Below are 9527 nucleotides of genomic sequence, written 5' to 3'. Positions count from 1 at the left end.
CTTCCAAGCGGGGGGGATTACAAGCGTGGGCCACCACACCCGGCTACCTGCCATTTTTCTTAAATAAGCTTTTAAAAGCTTGATCTTTAAAATTCGTTAGGCTTGGAGAGAATGAGCAAAATTTATAGAGCCTTGTGTTAATGTCTTCTGAAGCTTTGCATAGGCTTTTTCAGCCACAATAATTTTAGGATCTAAGGTCAAAATGCCCAAACTGAACTTCACATCTGTTTACTTTGGTTTTCATAGTGCTGCCTAGATGAAAATAACGACCTTGTTTATCTCCCTGTTGATGGATATTGTGCCCATAATGATTGCTAATAAGGCAGTATTCATGGCTAATTACAAGCTTTCATACTTAGGCAGAACAATAAAATCCTTTTCTCTGTAAGCTGTCAGCCAAGAGCTCTGGCCAAGGTTGACCCTGGTCAGCTAAAAGTTGACTGTTAGCCAGACCAAACACTCAACACTGAATTTATAGGCACTTGCACATAGAAACTGTTACGGTTTAGGAAACTGTCCCCAAGGGATCTTTGTTAGACCCCTGAGAATAATTTCCTGAAAATTCCCCAAAGAAACAGAAAAACAGAAAAAGAGAAATAGAAATACAGAAGATAGTTACATGGCATGGGGGGGAGGGTCTGAGCCAATTCACCACCCAAAGACAGCACGTGGACCAGACTTTTTATACCCATGACCTCCATCTTGTTTACGTAATTCTGACATAGTAAACGTCCCTATAAAGTACCTCCCCTTACCCTGTAAGGTACCTCCCCCAGCAAGGTGTCATGAAGGATTTCATGAAGGTCAACCCCTCCTACCATCTTAGCTAGCTTATCTAATCCTGTAGATCTGTCTTTAGACAGAGAAAGGCCTAGTTCTTCTCTCCTATTGAGTTGCTAATTACTTTTAGTTAAGTGAATCTAAATTTCAATAGCTATTTGCTTCCTGACCAAAGCCAAGCCTTTCTCTCTCCAAGTCTGCCATTTTGACACAATTATTTCTGAAATATATCTATTAATAATCAGAGCTTTCTCAAATCTTCTTAGGCCACTCCCAATACTGGTACATTGAGGACATCAGTGTCTCACTTTTGAGGCACTCCATCGCATCATTCTCTGACACAGTGCTTTCATTGCTCTGCCCCCCAACCTTTCTGCCTGTAATTATAGTTTGCTTAAGTTTGCAGCAGGTCTAGCTATTTTTTTTCTAATGTAGCCAAGGACAAAAACTCATGGCAACATCCCAAACCATAACAACATTCTTCCTATACAAAGGCAAGTCTGGTAGTTGGTACTCTATTCTAAAAGTTCACTGCAATTGCTTCATTATGTACCAGTATTGGGAATAGCCTGGGAAGATTTGGGAAAGCTCTGATTATTAATATATTTCAAAAGAAAATCATTGATATTTCAAAAATAGTTGTATCAAAATGGCGGCAGACATGGGTGAGGGGCAGATCTATGCAAGGACTTGACCTCTGCCTAAAACAGGCAGTTATTCCAATGTAAATTAACCTAGCCCAAAATAATTAACAAGTCAATAGAGGAGAACTAGGCCTTTATCTAAAGAGATCTACATGATGATCTAGGGAGGATAGGGCAGGGTTTGACCTTGCCCTTCAGGAAAGGAGCCGCCTTGCCACACCTGGTTGGGGGAGGTACTTTACAGAGTAAGGGGAGGTACCTTACAGGGACATTCACTACGTTCACTACATCAGAATTATGTAAACAAGATGGAGGTCACGGGTATTAAAAGTCCGGTCCACGTGCCAGCCCTTTGGTGTACTCATTCGAGTCATTCCCTCATGCCATTTTGGCATGGGGCTGTATTTCTATTTTCTGTATTTCTATCTTTCTAATAAACTTCTTTAAGTCTTCAGCAACGGTCCAAGCTATGTATATATATTATGAGCTTAGGGCAAGAATCCACGTTTTTTTCTTCTGTTTGGGGTCTTTTTGGGTTTTGTTATGGGTTGGGGGAAAGTGTGTCCGGGAACCTAGCAGGGGTCCCCAGGGAACAGTTTCCACAAACCATATTCTCCCAATCCGTAACAATTAGGCCTCACCTAGACCACTGCAACAGCCTTCTAATTTCCACTGAAGCAAGGTAGCTTACTTATTAATTTCTCCATCATTCAAGCAAATCCTCTACAACAATCACCCAAAGAAAAAGTATCAATTCCTTAATTTGGTATGCAAGGTGGAGTATGATCATACTTTTAACTTCTCTTTATAATACTTGGCACTTGCTGAGCACTTAAAAGTTGCCATATGGCCGGGCGTGGTGGCGCAGGCTTGTAATCCCCGCGCTTGGGAGGCAGAGACAGGAGGATCGCGCAGGTTCGAAGCCAGGCGCGTGCGCTGGCTTAAGAGACCCTGTTTCCAAATAAAAATACAAAATAGGTGTCTGGGAGTGGAGCCCGGAGGTAGAAGGGCTTCCAGGAACCCCAGTACCACCAAAAAAAAAAAAAAAAAAAATTGCCATATGTTTCTCTAATTGTCAAGAAAAGCAAGGTTAGTTTTATAGTCTCCTCTCTAGAGATGACTTGTCAATCTCAGAATGACTTAGTTTAAATTAGCCTATTTTAACACAGCTCCTTTTTTAAAACTGAAAAAATTGTTTGGACTAGATCATAAGAGTAGTGTACCATTAGTATTTGTTAATTAAGAAATACATAATAATGTACTTCAGTAATGTTTTTATTTATGTTATGGCAATGAAAAGTATATGTAGTTTTGGGTAGTTCTACATATTCAGGACATTTTCATGCCTTTATTTCAGGTTGTCAGTTGTGCTGGAAGCCACTACAATAGCCTCATAGCCCCTCAGCAGTCTAAGGAAGGATTCTGAATCAGTACATCAAATTTTTTCAAATTTAAATATTCATGATTTCCTGTATATTATGCCTTCATATTTTTCTCTTTTTTGTTCACACTGTTCCCTCAGAAAAATTCTTGTTTTCATCTCTGCATATACAAATTCCACCTTCTAAACCACCCCTCAAATGCCACCTCCTTCGTGGACATTATTTTGGTTAACCAAACTGAAATAAGCACTTCTTCTTGTGAATTAATGCAGTAGTATGATGGAGGACATGAAGGAAGCCTGAAGAATGAAAGGTTCTGAGAGAGTTAAGGCAGTTTGGCAAAAGGCCAACTCTCTGAGATTCTGGGTGACTCCTGGTCTTTTCGGAATTTCGTGTCCCCGGCCCATGGGTGAGAGCGAGAACTGACCTTAATCACATTTTTAATAATCTTTAACCAGGTCACTTTGTTCCTCCCTGTTCCTACAATTTCCCTTTAATAATTGTATTTTGTAAGCGTATGGTGAATGTTCTATATCAATCACTCCCCATTGTACTTTGATGTTTTCTTTTTCATGAAGTCATAATTTTAGCATAGTTGTAAAAGAGTATAAAAACTTAGTCCTAGAGAATAAAGTTGTCAGTTGCCTGAGAGGCAATTGTCCATGTCCTCACTTCAGGTCTCTCTCTCCCAAGTCCCAGAAAGGAATCTCCTTAGTAGTATACAATACTTTTGTAAAATCTGTCACTTTGTATATTATAGCTACTTACATATATATTTTTTCCTATTGGAAATTAGAATCTTTTGGCCAGACATGCTTTGTGTGTAGACAGACTTTTTTTTTTTTTTTTTGGGGGGGGGTAGTACTGAGGGTGAAACCCAGGGGCTTTTTCCTCCGGGCTATATTCCCAGAACTATTTTATATTTTATTTGGAAACGGGGTCTCACTATGTTGCTGAGAGCCTCACTAAGTAATTGAGGCTAGCTTCAAACCTTTGTGATCCTCCTGTCTCAGCCTCCCAAGCGTGAGAATTACAAGGGTGTGCCACCATGCCCAGCCTATGTAGACAGACATTTAACAGCTATCTGGTGAATTAAATAATTAGCAGCAAGGTCACTGCATAAAAATATTAGAATTTGCATTATAGAAGGATATAGCAAATAAGAATGTGTTAAATCCCCATCCATGTACATTAACTTTTAATGAAACATGAGCCAACTTGGAGACTCTAGGCTTCTTGCCACCCGCAGGAGCAGAGAACAGCTGACTCCTACTAACACCCACACTGGGTACCTCTGGCCACACACATACACTCAAAAGACCTATTGTAACACACACCTGCACAAGTTGCTTCTGTGTTGACTATACTTCTAGTAATACTTGAGATTCTGTCTTTCACTTACCTTTCTCTTTCGAAGCTTTCTTCCAATTCCCCAGATTTAAACGATATATGAAGTCTGAGAAACAATTGAAAGTATTTGGAAATTGTATAGAGGATGTGTCCTGGTCTGAGTACAGGCAAAACTACAGGCACTTTTGTGGACACAGGCAGGGGCTATACAGCTAGTGGATGTTCTAAATAACTCCCCCAGGAAACAGCCATTTAGGTTGTTTACAACATACTAATTTTAAGTCTACTTGAGAAACAGAGTGCTGTTTTACAATCTCTAATTCTATCTGTGAACACTCTAGCTAAATTATTTTATCTTTTCATGCTCAGGCACAGAAGTTATTTATCTTCCTGTGCTCAGGCTGTTTCTTCATCTATATAAGGAGGGTGATAATGATGCTCAATGTGTACCGGTATTGGGAATAGCCTAGGAAGATTTGAGAAAGCTATGATTATTAATATATTTCAAAAATTGGGTGAGGGGCAAATCTCTGCAAGGACTTGGTTTCTGCCTAAAAGCAGGCAACTATTTCAATGTAAATTAACTTAGCTAAAAGTAATTAACATGTCAATAGGAGAGGAGAGCTAGGTCTTTATCTAAAGACAGATCTTCATGATTAGATAAGCTAGCAAAGATGGTAGGAGGGGTTGACCTTCATGAAAGGAGACATCTTGCCACACATTGCTGGGGGAGGTACCTTATAGGGATGTTCACTAAGTCAGAATTACATAAACAAGATGGAGGTCATGGGTATAAAAAGTCCGGTCTATGTGCTGTATCTTGGGTGGTGGTGAACTGGCTCAGACCACCCTCCCCCCATGCCATTTTGGCATGGGGCTGTAACTATTTTCTGTATTTCTATCTTTTTAATAAACCTCTTTAAATCTTCAGCAACTGTCCAAGTGATGTGTATTTATCCTTAGCTCAGGACAAGAACCCATGTTTTTTTTCTGTTTTTGGTCATTTTGGGTTTTGTTGTGGTTTGAGGTGTACTGGTATTGGAATGGCCTAGGAAGATTTGGGAAAGCTCTGATTATTAATATATTTCAAAAGAAAATAATTGGTATATTTCAAAATAGTTGTGTCAAAATGGCGGCAGACATGGGTAAAGAAAGGACTTGATTTCTGCCTAAAACAGGCAGCTATTCCAGTGTAAATTAACCTAGCTCAAAGTAATTAACCAGTTAATAGGAAAGGAGAACTAAGCCTGTCTCTATCTAAAGACAGATTTTAAGAGAGGAGAACTAGGCCTTTCTTTAAAGACAGATCTACATGATTGGATAAGCTAGCTAAGATGGTAGGACTGGTCGACCTTCATGAAAGGAAACATCTAACCACACCTTGCTAGGGGAGGTACCTTTTAGGGTTAAGGGGAGGTACCTTACAGGGACATTCACTACGTCAGAGTCACACAAAAAAGATGGAGGTCATGGGTATAAAAGGCCGACTCCACGTGTAATCCCTTTGGTGTATTCATTTCGAGTCACCCCCTCATGCCATTTTGGCATGGGGCTGTATTTCTTTTCTCTGTATTTCTATCTTTCTAATAAACTTCTTTAAATCTTCAGCAACTGTCCAAGCTATGCGTATTTATTCTTAGCTTAGGACAAGAACCCGCGGTAATTTTCTGGTTTTGGGGTCGTTTTGGGTTTTGTTATGGGTTGGGGGAAAGTGTGCCCAGGACCCTCGCAGGGGTTCCCAGGAAACAGTTTCCTCAAACCATATTCTCCCAATCCATAACAGGGAAAGTGTGTCCGGGACCCTAACAGGGGTCCCCGGGAACAGTTTCCCCAAAACCATATTCTCTCAATCTGTAACACAATGTAAGACTGTGTTGCATGAAGAAAGACACTTTAGGTTACCTTACTTAAAAATAATCTAGGATTGTTACTGTGATTGCTAATAAACACGTAGTAAAAGCCAATTTTAACTGACTGATCTATTTCTTTGCTCTTTCTTTTTTTCAAAGAAACTCAAGAAAGTTGTCCATGCACTTCCCAGTCCCTGCCTCACTCTCTCACACACTGCCTCTTGGGCTTTTCTAGACACCACATGATCCAAACTACTATCAATGTCATCAGTGAGCTCCATGTCTACTGGTCACTTCTCAGTCTTTGTTTCTCAACAGCAGTTGGCCATCTGGTCTTCTTTGATAAGCCTTTCTTCTCTTGGTTTCCAGGATTCCACATTTTCTTGACTTTCCTGATTGACTTTTTTGTCTCACTCTCCCTTGATGCTTCCGCTTTTTCGGAATCTGTCCACCTTGGATGACTTTGGTCTTAGGTTCTCCTCTTTTCAGCTACACTCACTCTTCTGGCCATTTTATGCAATCTGTGGCTTTAAGATTGTAGATTTCCTGATGACTCCCAATTTTGAATCTCTACTTCTGCTTCCCTAAATTGCAGGTCAGCTATCCAACTGGCTGGTCATCCATCCCATATACCTCCAAAAAATGCTATAGCCAGGCGTGGTGGCGCACGCTTGTAATCCCCGCGCTTGGAAGGCAGAGACAGGAAGATCACGCAGGTTCGAAGGCAGCCGCGCTAGTTTAAGAGACCCTGTTTCAAAAATATAAGATAGGTCTGGGAGTGTAGCCCAGAGGTAAAAGGGCTTCCAGGAACCCCAGTACCACCAAAAAAAAAAAAAAAATGCTATAAACATGTCTGAAGCTGAGGAGCTCCTCTCCCCAGCTCCATCAAAACTTCCAAGCCAGTTACTCTCTAGACTCAAATTGCAGAGTAATCCTTGTAAAATGAAAGCCAGATCATGTCACTCTCTGCCCAGCATCCTCCAGTGGTTCCTCATTCCATTGAGAGCAAAACTGAAGTACTTAGCTGTGAGGGTCTATAAGTTCCCACATTCTGTGCTATCTGCCCACCCCCTTATGTTCTGACATCAGCTACCGCCAATATTTCCATCACTTTGTCTGCTCCTGCCACTTGGACCTACTATTTGCTTGTCACTTGTACAGGCCACGCATGTTCCTGTATTTTAGCCTCTGTACTGGCTGTCCCTCTGCTTGGAATCTCTACTGCTGGTCATGTGGATTACTTCTCACCTTTTTCAAATCTGACACAGCTGGACATTTGTTACAGTAATCCAAACAGATTTCATTCAGTAACTATTCATAGTAGGGGATCATCCTAGAGACCAGTCTATGCTGCCATATTAGGGTTTAATTGTCTCTCAGTGCAGAGGTTTGGGCAAGAGTAATTTCTGTGTCAAGAGTTCTACAGTTTTCAAGACTTTCTAAAATGCTTTTTGTTCAATTAGGTCAACTCTCACTAACCTTATAACCTACCCACCCCTTCATTCTCATCTCTAATAATACCTTCTTTACTGTGCTCTATTTTTTTTATTTCATTAATTTTCCTTCTAAATATTTAAATCCAAGTATTTGCTATTATATAGTAGTATGTATATATTTAAAAACTACATACTTACCTTAGTATGGATATTCATTATCATCCACTTCAACCCCATTGGATGAAATGCCTACGGCAATTATCATCTATTTTTTTTTGGTGGTACTGGGGTTCCTGGAAACCCTTCTACCTCCGGGCTACACTCCCAGACCAATTTTTTTTATACTTTTTTATTTGGAAACAGGATCTCTTAAGCCAGTACAGCTGGCTTCGAACCTGTGTGATCCTCCTGTCTCCGCCTACCAAGCATGGGGATTCCAAGCGTGCGCCACCACGTCCGGCGGCAATGATCATCTTTTGCTCCTGTTTTGCTCACTGCTGTATTCCCAGGGCCTCGGTGTGGAGTGTGAGATTCAGGGAGCAATCGAGGACGGCTCGAAGGTTCTTAGTCTGGCAACTGGAAGGCTTCCGTTCACCACGATGGAATGGGAACTCTGTCAGACAAGCAGGTTGGGAGTTGGGCGTGGTCAGCAGAGATTAGGCATTTAGTTCTGGATGTGCTAATTTGAGATGCTCTATCAGGTGGGCTGCTATGTTTAAGCTCAATTTGTTGCGATAAGTAACTCGAAACAATCTTAATGCCTTTGAGAAAAAAAGGTTTCTTCTTTGCTCACATTTGTGCCATTACAGGTCAGCTATTACAGGTCAGCTGTGCTTCTGTGAACTTCATCTCATGACCCAAGCTAAATGGCAGCCTCTATCTGGAAAATTCCTGCTATCAGGACAGAGAACCACATCAGGGTCATTAAGGTGAAGCTATAGTTGGAGTGCAGCACCCCCCAGGTTCAGGTGCTGGGGACTTGCTTTACACTTGGTGGAGCTTTTAAGAGGTGAGGCCTAGCAGTAGATCATTTGAGGAAGAATCACCCTCAGAAGAGATTAGCATAGTGCCCAGGAAACTCGAGTTAGTACCTGAGGGAATGGTTTGTTATAAAAAGAGCAAGCTGGACCCCTGAATCTCTCTTGCTTTCTGCTTCTGCATGTGACTATCTCACACATGTTCACATCATTGCGATGCTGTCTGTCACAGAGCCCTCTTCACAGCTGAGTAGCTGCTGGTGCTAAGCTCTCAAGCTCCCAGAATTGGTAGCTAAATAAACCTCTTTTCCTTATAAAATACCTATCCTCAGGCGGCTTGTTTATAGCAACAGAAAATGGAATAAGGCACTTCTCAGAAATGGCTCATGTCACTTCCACTCACAGGTTATTGCACAGCAAAATAGACAATATAATCCTAGCACTGAAAAAGGACACATATTTTGAACAATATATAGTCTATTACAGATGCCAATTTGACATCTAAATAGCAATGTCTTCAGTGACTGGATGCATGAGCCTGAAGTTCAAGAGGGAAATCCAGTTTGAAGATATAAATTTCCAGTATATAGTATTTACATTAATAAATTAGAAGATATCACCAAGGGAATAATTATAAGTAGAAACAAGAAAAATTTCAAGGTTAATTAGGTAGCACTCAAGGACTTTGAAATTAGAAAAATGAGAAGTTTTTAGGTGTGACCAAGAATATCCATGGGGCCGGGTGTGGTGGCGCACGCTTGTAATCCCAGAATTTGGGAGGCTGAGACTGGAGGACCGCAGTTCACAGACAGCCTCAGCTACTTAGTGAGGCCCTCTGCAACTCAGTGAGACCTGGTTTCAAAATGAAGAATAAAAAAAAAAAAAATAGGGCAGAAGGTGTATCTCGGAGGTCAAATGCCCCTGGGTTCCATCCCCAAACCCGCAAAAAAAAAAAAAAAAAAAAAAAAAAAAAGAGTATAGGAGGAGAACTAGGAGAGAATGGTTCCTGGAGGTAAAGCAAAGAGAGTTTCAAGAGGGAGAGATCAACTATGCCAAAGGCTGATAATGGGATGAGAAAAGAAGGCTGGGAATGGAGTTGAGGTCTTTG

The sequence above is a fragment of the Muscardinus avellanarius genome (assembly GCF_963383645.1).
Source record: "Muscardinus avellanarius genome assembly, chromosome: 8".
In the NCBI taxonomy this organism is placed as follows: domain Eukaryota; kingdom Metazoa; phylum Chordata; class Mammalia; order Rodentia; family Gliridae; genus Muscardinus; species Muscardinus avellanarius.
Note: the sequence above shows the minus strand (reverse complement) of the source record.